At 39.9% G+C, this 14,950-nt stretch overlaps 1 long non-coding RNA gene across 15 annotated transcripts in view; it reads right to left on the bottom strand.

Annotated features, from left to right (window-relative positions):
- The window catches only part of LOC116664242, a 546,043-nt gene that overhangs the window by 400,322 nt on the left and 130,771 nt on the right, over positions 1-14,950 (bottom strand). For 11 of the 15 annotated variants that reach the window (XR_004320658.1, XR_004320649.1, XR_004320646.1 and 8 more), the window contains one exon: positions 13,190-13,432. This is a non-coding gene — a long non-coding RNA (uncharacterized LOC116664242). Of the gene's footprint in view, positions 1-9,030; positions 12,339-13,189; positions 13,433-14,950 lie in introns of those variants that run through there. The other 4 variants (XR_004320657.1, XR_004320654.1, XR_004320656.1 and 1 more) reach the window with 4 other exon arrangements.

Here is a 14,950-nt window from a genome sequence, read left to right as displayed (position 1 = left end):
GTTTGAGATTTATTGATGGGAATTTGAGGCAGTTTTTGTCCTCGATTCTATATTATCTGTAGAGCAGAAAATGTTGTGATTATCTAAAAGAAAGTAAGGAGGTAGCAGGTGAAGAGATTTGAGAAAAGCAGGGAAAGAAGTCTTGAAATGATCACTGCAGAAAGTAGGAAATTTTGAGAGCTCATTGAGTTTGGAGGGTAACCATACCACACCAGCTGACTGCAAGATTTTCCCAGATGTGGTCAGTAGTCTCAGTATGCGGGTAAGGATGATAATTGGATTCATCTAGGATCTGGATTTCGCCAGGTCAGTAGAAGGACAACAGAAAAGAGGAATCAATGTGGTAAATGATATTAGAATCACTGCCTATTGTATCCAAACAGGATAAGGATAAGAGTGAGGAAAAGAGGGGCTGGGAGGAACAGAAAACAGAGAAGTCCAGGATTTCAAGCAAGCCTAATGATACCTGACACTAGTTCTCTGCCGTTCAGGAACACCACTGCCTCCCCGATGCAAAGTGTTCTAATAGATTCACCAAATACAATGAGATAACAGGGCAAAGATTTCACTTCTGGTTGGAGGATATCTGGGCAGGGCCTAGATGAGACAGGAAGGTGAAACACACTCAACCTTACAGAACCTAGATATGCAAGGTGGGATAGATTTAACAGCATCGAGAGAGTCTGTATGGAAGAAGCTGAGGGACAGAAAATGTCGTTTCCAGTATGACAAGGATCTAAGTTTAGTGGAGATAAAGGGGTGAAGAATACTAACAGAAAGGGATATAGTGCATTAAGGGAAAAGATGAAAAGACACACTGCATTTACATTTTGGAGAGCTTGGAATTTTACTCTGTGTGCTAGAGAGCTATGAAAGACTTCTGACAAGCAGAATGACACGATCATTGCAACCTGCACTTTTCCATCAAAATATTTGTAAAGACAGTAAAAATTGAAACATTTAACTGATAGACAGACTAGATGCATTCCTAGACATTGTCCTCTAAAATTAAATTTAATCCATGAGCTAATACTTTACCTTTAAAAATGAGCATTCCTGATATGAAAAATAGTAAAGTCTTCATAAGCAAATGGGCAAATAAAGGAACAGGAATAAACAAGTTACAAAGCAGAAACACAATTAGAATAGAAAATAAATCTTTATGTTAAATTAATATTTCTATGCCAAAAATGAAACAGCCATAGAATTTTTTTAAAAGCATCATTCATTGTTGCCAAAAATTTTTATTTCTACAAAATCCCTTTAAGTCTACCTTTATCTAAAAGATGGTATAACCCTCTCTGATTATTTTGGTTTCAGGGAGTGGGTGGGCATTTCCTTTTCTCTACTAGTGCCTCCGAAGTGCCGTATGTTTATAGTTGGATATCAATAAATGATTGTAGATGGCAACTCCATTTTCTCCCTGACTTCTCTATGACTGCTAAGACAATGTTTCCAGCAGAACACGCTCATAACAATGTTCCCTTTTCTCCTGATTTCCCCAAATCTGACATTGCTCTTGGTCATAACTAAAAATTCCCAAATGGTACCTGTGCCCCAGAAAGGACACACAACTGAGCCTCCACTATAGTGAGTCTTTGCCATCAGACAAAAGAATGACCAGCACACCACAGGGCCACTCTCACCAACAGAAAAAGGTAAGAAGAGGTCCTCATTCTACAGACTGAAGGGGTCTTAAAACTGTATAAACTTTTTCCTGTAAGTTGGGGTGAATGTCTTCCTTGTTTTAGAATTCCCATTTTGACCCAACTTTTCTTGGGATGTTAGTGTTCAACACACAAAATGTAAGAATTAAAAATGCAGCGAAAACTCCAGCCGTCTTGTTCTGTGGTTGGATTCCTTTAATCAAGCTTTGTAGATGAGAAAGAACAATGGTTGAAATTGCCCTGATGGAGGACACCTAGTGATGTCCTCTTACTTCAACTTATAAGCAGGGTTTTAAATTATCTTTCTAAAACTAAGTTGGCAGAGGTATAAACTTATTTTACAAAGAAACTGTGATTAAATACTGTTATCTACCGAATTGTCTGTATCCCCTAATTTTACTTCACAAAAGCAATCAACTTTATGATCATCTTCTGTCTCCACTACCCTCCAGAAGAGAAGTTTATAGATGCTCTCAGTTTATACTATTATCTTATTATCCTTGATATGAAAGGATAATGTTATGACTTTTTTTTTAATAATTCATTAAGGTCTCATGATACGTTTCAGGACACCTCCATCTCATTCTCAGCATTGGCTTTGCATACACTGCTTAAATACTTCTCTATATATGTTTTACCCTCCTCCTTCTCCCTATTTATTTGAAGGTTAACCTAGCTAATCCTGCCATCAGTTATCCCACGGCTATGATATTTCACTTACTTGAAACAGAAACCTTATAAAGCCCATAATAGCTGTTTTCATTCTACACAACCAATCATGTAGCAGTCAGTGTATTCATTTGTAATTTCTAGCTACAGACACTAGATGAAACCATCCATTAATACGATTTTCATATGTCACTCTAATGTCTTTCATTACTACATGAGATGTGTGACTGTTAAAAAAAATTACGCTTATTGGTGTATGTGGTTTCTGGAGTCAATGGCATTGTGACATGAACACATCATATGGTTAATTCTATCTCTAATGCAGTATCGTATAAAAGCAACAGGTAATTTGCTATCGCAATGATTTTACCAGGAAGCTTCAGGCCAAACAAAATCAGAGTTAAGACAATCATATACTCCCAAATCAAGTATCACTGGAGAGCTAAAACTTAGAGGTAGAAATTGAGAAAAAGTAACTGTGCATTTTCAACAAGAAATTTTTGTAAGTTGGAGAAAGGCATGAACAAAAAGAAAAGGACCGAGGAGAAATTACACTGGAATGGAATAAAGAAAGAAAAAGCACAGATCAGTAAGCATAGATACTTTCACATCGACCTTTGATTTTCTTATACACTAAAAAAATAGTTGAAAGTTTTTAATATTTTTTATTTGACAAATATCATCAGGTGCCTCCCCTTAGATTTCTTCAGAACCCTGGAGTGTGAAATATTTCTGTACTTTATAATGATGGTCGCTCTAATATGTGTGTCTTTTACTCCTATTTGAAAGATCAGTTTTTATAGTAGGCAGCAAGGAATTTATGAGGACAAAGCAAACCAAAAGCAGTCTGAAGTGGGCACAGGGTTGGCATCAAATTCTGCATCATCATTCCACATCCAAAGACAGACGAGGGAAAGCATTCGATGATGCCAGAGCTAATTCCCAAAGATACAGGCAAAGCAGGTGGGCTCAGACATGGCAAAAATCAAATATATAAACATATGTGAAAATATTTTAACATCCTGTGTTCAAATCAGCCATGAAGAGCCAAGTAGATGACAGATGTCCAGTGGAGGGAGAAGAAAAAGTATACCAGCAGCTAGTGCACTAAACATTCACTTCAAAAAATATATGACCACCTACTATATGGTAGGCAGTATTTGGGGAGTATGCATCAGTGAATAAAATGGACAAAAATCCCTGACTTTCTAGAGTGTCCACCCAGAGTAAGAGACACATAATAAATGAGATAAACTACAATGAGGTATCACCTCACACCAGTCAGAATGGCCGTCATTCAAAAATCCACAAATGACAAATGCTGGAGAGGCTGTGGAGAAAGGGGAACCCTCCTGCACTGCTGGTGGGAATGCAGTTTGGTGCAGCCACTATGGAAAACAGTGTGGAGATTCCTCAAAAGACTAGGAATAGACTTACCATATGACCCAGGAATCCCACTCCTGGGCTTGTATCCAGAAGGAAATCTACTTCAGGATGACACCTGCACCCCAATGTTCATAGCAGCACTATTTACAATAGCCAAAACATGGAAACAGCCTAAATGTCCATCAACAGGTGACTGGATAAAGAAGAGGTGGTATATTTATACAATGGAATACTACTCAGCCATAAAAACCGACAACATAACGCCATTTGCAGCAACATGGATGCTCCTGGAGAATGTCATTCTAAGCGAAGTAAGCCAGAAAGAGAAAGAAAAATACCATATGAGATCGCTCATATGTGGAATCTAAAAAACAAAAACAAAAACAAAACAAACAAAAACAAAGCGTAAATACAGGACAGAAATAGACTCACAGACAGAGAATACAGACTTGTGGTTACCGGGGGGTGGAGGGTGGGAAGGGATAGCCTGGGATTTCAAAATTATAGAATAGATAAACAAGATTACACTGTATAGCACAGGGAAATATACACAAAATGTTATGATAACTCACAGAGAAAAAAATGTGACAATGAGTGTGTATATGTCCATGAATGGCTGAAAAATTGTGCTGAACACTGGAATTTGACACATTGTAAAATGGTTATAAATCAATAAAAAATGTTAAAAAAATAAAAAATAAAAAAATAAATGAGATAAACACAGATTGGTAAGAGCTTAGGAGAAAATAAAATCAAGAAGAAGGGATATAGTAGACAGTCCACAAAGATGGCCACCACCCACTCCTCCTCTCTCTGTATTCACATCTCACTCTCTATGAGAGATGGGGGTGCTGTATTTCACCTCTCCTTGAATCCTAGCTGGCTTCATGACTAGCTTTGACTAATAGAATAGGCAGCAGCTCCAGCTCCAGGCCTAGCCATTAAGAAACCTGGCAGTTTTCTGTTTGGACTTTCTTGGAACCCAGTCGCCATGCTGTAAGGAAGTCCAGACTATCTTCTGGAGAGAGAGGTCACATGGAGAGGCCCTTGATGATAAGACCAAGGCAGAGAGAGTGATAAAGGGGAAGAGAACCAAGGTGCACCTTCTGAGCTCTCACCTGCATGCCGACATATTTGACACACCTGCTAACACCATATGGTGAGACTAAAAGCACAGCAAACCCAGAAAATAGTAAGAAATAATGAATTGATTAATGTTGATTTAAGTCATTAAATTTTGGGGGAGCTTATACTGTACACACAGATATACCGAAATAGATAACTGGGACATCAGGGAGTGGAGGAAGGTAAAGAGGAAATTAATAATTATCAAAGTGAAGAACTACAATGTAACAATAAACTTATCTCTGTCTTTTCTGAGACTAGAGCAAAAAGGAAATATTTAAATTACCTAAGAAGAGAAAGATCGAAGGTAAGTGTACTAAATTCTATTAACCACAGGAAAGGAAGACAGGCATATGAGGCATTTCTAAATCAGGGGATGAGAGGCAAAGGATGATCTTGCTGGCTCAGTTATAGGCAGCTACACCTGAGGAGTTACACTCAAGGAGTGGCACCTAAGGAATTGCACCCACTCACCTCAACCACACCCGGACATGTTCTCAATGGTAGGATCCTGGACCTCAAGGCTTAAGCTGGAGGCCTTAATGGGATGAGACTTTGAGGGGTCTTGGGGGATGGTGAGTATACTTTGCAGGTGGGAGGGATGTTGGGGCCAGAGGCAGGTAGGGTAGACTACTAGGTTGGTAGCCTCCAATGAACGATATATCCAGGTGTTCACACCCTGAGTAGTCTTCTTCCACATTGACTCTGGGCTTGGTCATGGACTGGCTTTGGCCAGTGGGACATTAGCAAGTGAGGTGCAAGCACAGGTTTGATAAGCCAGTCACATTGGGGCCTGTCCTCTTGGAGTACGCCTACCAGGACTCTAGCTTCCATGATCTAAGCAAGGCCTGACTATTCTCCTGGAGAAAGAGCCATGTGGAGAGGCTCTGGAAGATGTATGATCAACTAGAAAGAGGCCAGGTGAAGGAGACCCAAGATGTACCAGCAGAACTTCCAGGTGAATGTAGTCACTCCCAGAGAAGCGGGGGATACAGGGAGCAGGAAGAAGCATCCACTCCACCTGCAGAACTGTCTTAACAAACAATTGATCAGTTAAGCCACTAACTTAACTGAAAGTCAGTTAAGCCACTAACTTTTACGGTGGTTTGTTATGTAACAATAGATAGACATCTGAAATAGGGGATAAGGAATAGGAAGACTTCACTGAGAAGACTTAGAGGTGAGAAAGAAGCCATGTAGCTATCTGTGGGGAAAGCATTCCAGGCAGAGGGAAGAGCAGGTGCAAAGGCCCTGAGGTAGGAGTAGGCATGGCTTATTTGAGAAACTGCAAGGAGGCCAGTATATTGGAAAAGAATGAAGGGGTGGGGTGGGGAAGGGGAAACACATTAAGAGATGAAGCTAGAGCAGTAACAGGGGCTAGATCAACCCAGGCTTTGTAGGTCATGTAAAGACTTTGACTTTTATCCAGAGGTTGATGGAAAGCCATTAGAAATTTAGCACATTCATCCATTTATTTAAAACTATTGATTCAGCCTGATTCAGTATGCCAGTTTCATAAGCTACTGTGTTGTCTAATACGATTATACTTGCCTCTTTAAAAAATCATTCATGTCTAAGGTATTTTATTTTCCATTTTAAGTCATACAACAATGAATAGGACTTCATGTGTATCGAGGCGGGGACAGGAGGAAAGGCGGGAGAAGAGGAGCAGGATCACAAAAAAGCTGCATAAAGTGGCAGGAAGACTGCTTTCTGTTGACTCAGGCCAACCTGAAGGATGGAGAGCCCTTCAGTCAGGACCCTTCTTTGCTTTCCTCCGAGTCTCTCTTCAGGATAATTTGCAACAATTTTACATTAGGGTACATTATAACTGCATAAGAAAGCTCACTTCTCTTTTAACACAATTTAATTTCCTAAAAGCTTTTCCAAACAAATCATAGCATTTCATCAGCCACGTACGTGTATTCTCAAAAGATCTTGCCAGCCTCCAGCATTCTGTGCTCTGCGTGTCAATACATTTACAGAAAAATGCTCTGTTAAATTTAAAAAGAATCTCTTCAGAAAGACACTATGTACTTCCCAAAAGGTACTTAACGAATATAGTACTTTACAGATTGCAGTGAGGTTTCAGAGCAATTGACTCATCGCCACATCATATTCCTACAACCAAACTAAATGACAAAGTAACAAGCAGAGAAAGTAGAGAGCTAATGTTATAGCTTTAAATAAAAGTTCATGAAACAATTGTCCTTAAGTGTGATGCCACACACATCTAGGTATATTTGGTGGCGTGGATTGTGACAGAGTAACAAGAGGACTGTGTTGGGCCTTGACATGAGTGGTTCCTGGAGGAGTGTGAAGATCTGGTCGGGGGTGGAATAAACTGTACTCTTGCAGCTGGTCAACCCATCAGTTTGCACTGAATCTGGATGGTCTCCCAGTTCAGGTCGGACTATATTTAGAATAATAGTTTCATAGAACTACTTGTCAAACACACACTCTTTGAGGGAAGGAAACAGAAGTGCTCCCTTCAACAGAATAAAAATCCCTCTACGTACACTATACTTTCCTGGGTTTGTAGAGACAAGAAATCGCAAAATACTTTCCTGCTTTAGAACAGACCTTTGTTCAGCTAATTCATTTCTCCCAGCGATGCAACTAAATGGTCTTCTTTACCTTATTTCTAAAATTCAAATTGACAAGATTTCAGTTTCTGGCTACTTAATATTTAAAGACTTCACTGAGCGTTTGTTTCCTGCCAGCAGCTCCTATTTTTCTTACTTAAGGGCCATATAAAATAGATAAGCGAAATCCAAAAACACTATCGTGTCTTCTAATGCTAATATACTGTATCTTTTAAATCATTCCTGTATAAGGTGTTTTATTTTCCATTTTAAATCATTTACTCTCAAAGAACTGTAGGCTAACTTCTCTTGAAATACGACTCAGGTTTTAAGACACATGACAAAGCTGTTTGGATTCTGTGCACCATTATAGTCTCTGCATCTTCTCTCTGGCCCTGCACTCTAATCTCCTCCACAATCTGAAACAATCATTTACAAAGATTCCAATCAGTCCTTTATTGCTTTATCTCTCCTCCAGGGGTAAGGTAGGCCAATGTTAGAGAAGTGTATCTCTTGGTTCACCAGAATCAGAATCACATGGTGTGAAAATTCAGATCCCCAAGCCCCACTCAAACTTACTAACTTGGAACCCCTGGATGCGTGGACAGGAATTTTTGGCAAACATTCCGACTGATTCAAATTTACTGGGAGTTTTGAGGAGCACTGCACCAGACCATGGTCCTCGAGTCCTGTGAGAATCTGGTAAGTCCTGCAAACCCTCAGATCAGGAAAATACACAGGCAGACTACAGTTTATACATTTTATCAGGGAATTCACAGAAGCCCTGAAACCTATCAGTGGCCCCGTTCCCCCATGTGTCTGGACCCCTTCTTTAATAACCTTCTCTTTGACACCAGGGAAATCAGTGTGGAGAAAACTGAGCACCAGCTGTGCTCTGTTCTGTTCTGCTGAGGAGAGCCACTGACAATTTCCTCCCTTTATCTCAACAGCAAGATGAAGTATGTTTCTTCTTATCCAATCCACGCAAGTATTGTGAAACTGAAATTGCTTTAAGAGCTTTAGAAGAAAGGTACCATATAAATGCACATAGCAGGAGATTTGATAAAAAGAACAGTCATATCCAAGTGCACAACGGCTGCCCTATCCAAATGAACAGTTTGTGGTTTCACTGCTATTGTCATTCAATATACATCAGAGAGTAAAGACTATGAAGTCAGTCTTCTAGAATTCTTTCTACTTGAATTGCAGGCATGCTTTTCTCACAGTATCATGTAATATGCCACCTAGAGAATTGAATATGGGAGAAGACACCATGGACCATAAGTCCTATGGGCTTGCTCCTACCACCCCGAGAGGATAAAAGGATACAGGGCCCCTATCGCTGATGGCGAAATGCTCTGCAACTTCCCATTCAAGGAAACGCAGGGAGCTCTGAAGAGAATACTTAGATCACCACCATTCCCCAGTGGCAACACATATTTTTAACATTTAGCACAAACACCTATTCACACATTATAGAGTCTGGCATTTACCACTTTAATTGCTCAGGTTGGCATGTCTCCCATGCCTTCCTAATCCACCAAGTTGGTTTCTGTAACCAGGGCAACAGTGCTGGTGCTCAGCCTAAGAGGATACTGGGGAACTAATTCAATATAAAATAATAAATAAATAGCAGGATATATTTTTTTAGACAATACTGCTCTTTGGATGATATATCAGCCACTATTCCCAGACTTCCTCTGAAACTTTCTCTGAAACTGCTTACAATTTAGCCAATAGCTGACCACAGCACTCTGTCCTTGGTTGCTACAAACTGGATGAGCAGTTAGATAAAATGCTTACATTAGCCAGTGAGTGAGTGACCAAGGACATTTAGTGTGACATCTTTCAAATTCTACAGATGTTTTAAATAAAACCTAGGGAGAATAATAAAAGACAGGGAAGTAACCTCACTTTCAGAATAACAACTTCTGCATCGAGTTTTTGCCTGAGCTCCAGAGTTCACATGTTAGGCCCTCAACGACTGCACGTGGCCGAAAAGAAGAAACTGATACTCTGCCATGCCTGAGGCAACTGGGACCTTATCTTTGCTTGATAGTATTCTTTTTGTAATTAGAGGCATACCTCGTTTTACTACACTTCACTTTATTGGGCTTAGCAGACATTTCTTTTTTTAGAGGTTGAAGGTTTGTGATAACCCTGCATCGAGCAAGTCTATCAATGCCGTTTTTCCAACAGTATTTGTTCACTTCATGTCTCTGTGTCACATTTTGGTAATTCTCACAAAATTTCAAACATTTTCATTAGTGTTATATTTGTTATGGTGATCTGTGGTCAGCGATCTTTGATGTCGCTACTACAGCTGTTTTAGGGTACCATGAACCATACCCATATAAGACGGTGAGCTTAATTGATAAATGTGTGTTCCAACTGATTCACTGACCAGCCATTACCCATCTCTCTCCCTCAGCTTGGGCCTCCCCATTCCTTGAGACACAACAATACTGAAATTAGGCCAATAAATAACCATAGAATAGCCTCTAAGTGTTCAAGTGAAAGGAAGAGTCAATCAATGTTGCAAACTTCATTGTTTTAAGAAATCGCCAAAGCCACCCCAATGTTCAGCAGCCATCACCCTGATCAGTCAGCAGCCATCAACACTGAGACAAAGCCCTCTATCAGCAAAGAGATTATAGCCTCCTGAAAGCTCAAATGATGGTTAGCATTCTTTAACAGTGTTTTTTAATTAAGGTATGCATATTTTTTAGATATAATGCTACCTCACGCTTAATAGTATAAACATAACTTTTAGGCACTGGGAAACCAGAAACTTCCTGTGACTTGCTTTATTGCGATATTCACTTTATTGCAGTGGTCTGGAACTGAACCTAACAATATCCCTGAGGTATGCCTGCGGTGTCCTTTTAGAGCAAAGTATTAATTTTCCTCTTGTTTGAAGAGACAGGCAGTTGGGATTGCTTATTTTACTTTTCAGGCAAACCCAAAAAGAAAAACAATCGATTCTCATGGACTTAAGTAGAGGAATTTGATCAAATACAAAAGTCAAGACCTAATCCAGGAAACAAGATGGGAGCTCGGAGATAGGAGAGAAATCTCCTGCTTTTGAATAGTGACTTTGGATGCAATAAACCCAAACCCATATATCATCTTGCTTTTTTCTCACAGCTCCCCTGTAGGAAGCAGCACAGAACTAAACAGAACAGCCTAAACGCCCCAAGATCAAATCCCAGTCCTAAATGCTGCCTTGCATAGTTAGTAGGCCTTAAGGAAAGAGCAACTCAGTGCTTAAAAACAAAGATCATTTTGTATCTGGCACTACTCTTTCTGCCACTTTAGGAAAAACGTCCAAGCATTCTAACACATATCAAAACCAAAAATCTCATAACCACAGCAGGAGATGCCATCTAAAGAAGAAAGCTGAAGATTCCTACGTGAACGACTTTTCTTTCACTTCAGATCACCAACTTCGAACCTACAGAGCTTTCACGATATATCATTCAATGGAAGGATTCACAGAGCTAAATAATTCTAATTTTTTAGTGAGATCAAATAAAGCTGCTATAGATAATACTGGAAATCTTATCAAAAATCTCCATCCTATTGGTTACATCAAAAGAATTCTTCCATCATAATTTCGGTGAAAATAATACATCTGCATAAGAAGTTTGGAGTGAATGTTAGATCTTTCTTTGAAATTGCTTACTATCTTGCCTTTTAAAAACACAATACATTCCTGCTACAGACTGGGTATACTGTGTTGTGACAGGTCAGAAAAGTCCCACTCATGACAGAACTAGTTTCCCTCTCTTTCGTGTTCAGACTGTTTCCAGTGTAGTTGTCCATGTATGCAAATGGGGTTAAAAAAAACAGAGAGCAGCGGTTTCTTCTCCACTTGATCCATGTAAAATCCATTTTTCATCAGCAGCTCTCAGGAGAACCTGCCACTGATTGCAGCTCTGCTTTCCTCTTCACAGTCTGATGGATGTTTTTGCTCAAAATAAGCCACCTTTTGCTGATTGCTGCAGGCTGCTTGGTCTGTCAGTTGTGAAAATACAGCATTTGCCAGCTAGGCCACATCGCTTACTTGTAATCAGAGTCAGATGCAAACATTCACTCCAGCGATTCCTTGGCTCTAATCTCTATTTGCTCTATTGCAGTGTTCACTTTGGTTGTGAGGTGCCCTCAGAACAAAAATGCCACAGGTTAGAGATCAAGTCACTCACTCCCGGCTGAGTTAAAAGTCTTTCTCTGTCAGAGAATAAGCCTCTTATTTTTCCTAAAAAATGTGCAAAAGAAGGGTAAATGTTTTTTAAAATACAACTGGGTGGAAGCTGCCATGTTTTTATGAGGATACAGGAAACTAGAGGATGTAGAAACAGAGACTAAAGATTTGCGTCCCTGACAGCAACTCTGAATGTTATGAATTTAATTCCAGTCAATGAAAAGAACATCTGTTAAATGTACATTTGTGTGTGTCACACAACAACATTGGGAATGAAGTGGTTAAACAAGAAGGCCCTGAGCTACTTCCTAAGTACTGCTGCTAGAAGGGAGATCTGGAGTTTAATGGTGTTATTTTAAAAATAACTACATTGTATTCATATTTATGTACAACAAAACATCCATTTTAAACTCCTATTCCAAGTAGGAAATGACTTTCCTGCCAAAAGGGGTTAGCATTCATATCAGTTAGGACTAGGTTCAGCTATGTATAGCAGAAAAAATCCACAAGAAAATAGCTTAAAGTCTTAGAAGAGAGAGAGAATTTATGTCTCTTACACATAAGAAACCTGGGGTTAACAATGCAGGGTTGGGGTGATGGGCCACAGCATCATCTCTTACTCGAGCTCTCCTCTTTCTTCTCTCATCCTGCTGCATGGTTTTCATTGTCAAAATATTCTTATGGTCTATGAGACTGCATGAGCTCCAGCCATCATATCATATCCCATACAACAAGATGGAAGAAACAAAGGGGAAAAAAAACCTTATCACCTCTTTTTCAGAGACTTCTAGGCAGTCCCCCACAACACTTCTACTCATATCTCATTGGTGAGAACTTGGTCATATGGCTATACCTAGTTGCACTGGAAACAGATCATTATATTTCAGGTCATAACAAACTTGGCTAAAACATAGGGTTCTCTTGTTAAAGGAGGGAGAATGGCTATTTAATAGAAAACTGGTGACACCTGCTACAGCACTCACTCTTCACCACCATCTCTGCCATCACATGACCTTGGACAAGTCAGTTAAATTTTTTTGTACTTCAATTTCCTCAACTCTAAAATATCTACCTTGTACATTTGTTTGAAACTTAAATAGGACAACGTGGAAAGAGCCTAGGGCGTTTAGAACTTCCGTAAACATCCGTCTCCTTCCATAAATCAACAGGAATCAGATTGAACCCCATCCTGCAAAGTCCTCGAGCCTGTCACTGGGTGAGTTCTCCTGGCATGGGGCCCAGTGCTGGCTTCCTCTTCTTTCCTGTATTCTACCCCTCTCCCAGCTTGTGCCACAGAAGCCTAAGCAGGCCTATAACTAGGAGCCACAGAGGCTGAGGCAACAGGAAGACTCATTGTCCAGGAAAAACTGGAGAAATGAAAAAGAGGAGCCCTCAGGGGAAAAAAATGGAAGGAATGCATTTCCCACTAAGACTTCATATGCCAGGAAGACTCTAAATAAACTTTAAAAATTTTTTGGCAAAGACAGAAAACGACTCAGATTTCTAGCAGTTTCTACAGACTGTTCAGAAGAAAGTCCTTCTAGATTACCCACCTTTGAATTTTATCCCTCAAGGCATTCCTCTCTGAGGACCCATTGAGAGACTGTGAATGACTGGGATAACGTAGCCCCACTGGGAACCACACGGCACAAAGTACAAATCCTCCTGATAGGTCCATCCCTTTTACAGGGAAGCCAGGGGACTGCTGTTCAGTTATCTGCTACCACAGGCCAGGTTCTCTGGAAGCAGGCGCTGAGATGGAGCTTTCCATGTAAGATGTTTGTGAGAGATAAACCCTGAGAACAGAAGGAGAGAAGCAAGATTGGGCAGGAGAAACTAAATTGCTCTGCAAAAAAAACTCTGGAGCAAGTATTGTCCCACATCAGACTGCAATGGTCTGATCTCTGTTACAACCACCACCACCACCCCATCTCACAACCATCCATGATGAGCTGTTCTTGAAGGGCATGACCTCAGTTGAGGCCAACCCTAAAGAAGCTGACAGCTCCAGGCTGTCTGCTGACTTCATTCCCCACAGCTGGGCAGCAAGACCTTCCTGAAAGGGGGGATAGAACAGCACAAGTTAACCCAGCCACAGAAAGTCATAGCAACCATATTCAAGGTTTTCCTGGCTCTGCTGTTCATGTATTGATTTCTTATCACAAATGGAGTTGACACCAAAAATCACTGTATTTCACTCCTCAACTCACATATCACAGAGTGTATGTTTAATTGATAGCAGGCTTGAAGTGCTCTATAAACCACTCAATTACGATCAGGGAGATTGAAGAGTCCGGCTTTACTCTATCAGCCTCCTTGGTGTAAAGATCAATGTATATAAATAAGGATTTTTCAATTTAAAAATAGATTTGAATGTACTTCGTAATCAAAGCAAGAGCCCTAAAGATGAGGACTGGGAAGGAAAATGATGCTTTAGCAGATTTCCAGTATCTTCTAAACCCTTGCTTTACCAGGAAGTAAACTGTTTTAGTACTTATTTTCCAATTTTCAGTTCTACTGAGATGCAATGAATTCTTTCATTTTCTACTTAAAATATTCAGTGATGAACTGAATTTCCCCAATTCTCAGGGTAATCTTGCAATCGCTCTGTGTGTTCTTCCATGGGGATTCCATCTAAGAAAATGCTAGGGACCCTTCTTTCTTTTGTGAAATTACCAAACTCTCAAAGAAGCAAAACACACCAAAAAGGATTTTGCTGCACTGGAAGCAAAATCATCCTTGCTTCACAAATAAAACCTAGTTTGTCATATTATTAAGTACAATTCCACTTGTCTGAAATACAAATCAAGCTTGCTTTGTAATAAAACATTCTGAATTTTGGGGGCAGGGTGGGTAGGAAGCATTTTAGAAACTAGAGTTGTAACAGCACAGATTACCAAAACACTGAATTTCACATTGACATATTTTGGTTAACTACCAGCCTCCCATCTTAGCCTTCCTATGGAGCTGCTATTACAATAACTATTAAAAATCTTTCTTGCCAGAGAATTTTACTAGGGAATGTATCAGAGAATATACCAGAAGGAGGAGAATAAAAAAGGAATAAGGAAGACGTACAAGAGCATTCAACTATGTGGAGCTAAGTGTCTAATGAAGAAAGGACCAGAGCTGAGAGTTTTTGCGTGAACACCAAACCAAGAGGGTGACTCTAGATCAAGGGTCAATCAACCACAGCCCATGAGTCAAATCCAACTCATCTTTTGTTTTTGTAAATAAAGCTTTATTGGAACACAGTAGCATCCATTTGTTTACACATTGTCTATGGCTACTTTTGTGCTACAACAGATGGCACA

The sequence above is a fragment of the Camelus ferus genome, chromosome 6 (genome assembly GCF_009834535.1).
Source record: "Camelus ferus isolate YT-003-E chromosome 6, BCGSAC_Cfer_1.0, whole genome shotgun sequence".
Taxonomy (NCBI): Eukaryota; Metazoa; Chordata; class Mammalia; order Artiodactyla; family Camelidae; genus Camelus; species Camelus ferus.
The sequence above is the reverse complement of the archived record's forward strand: the minus strand, read 5'-3'. Positions and strand labels throughout refer to the sequence as shown.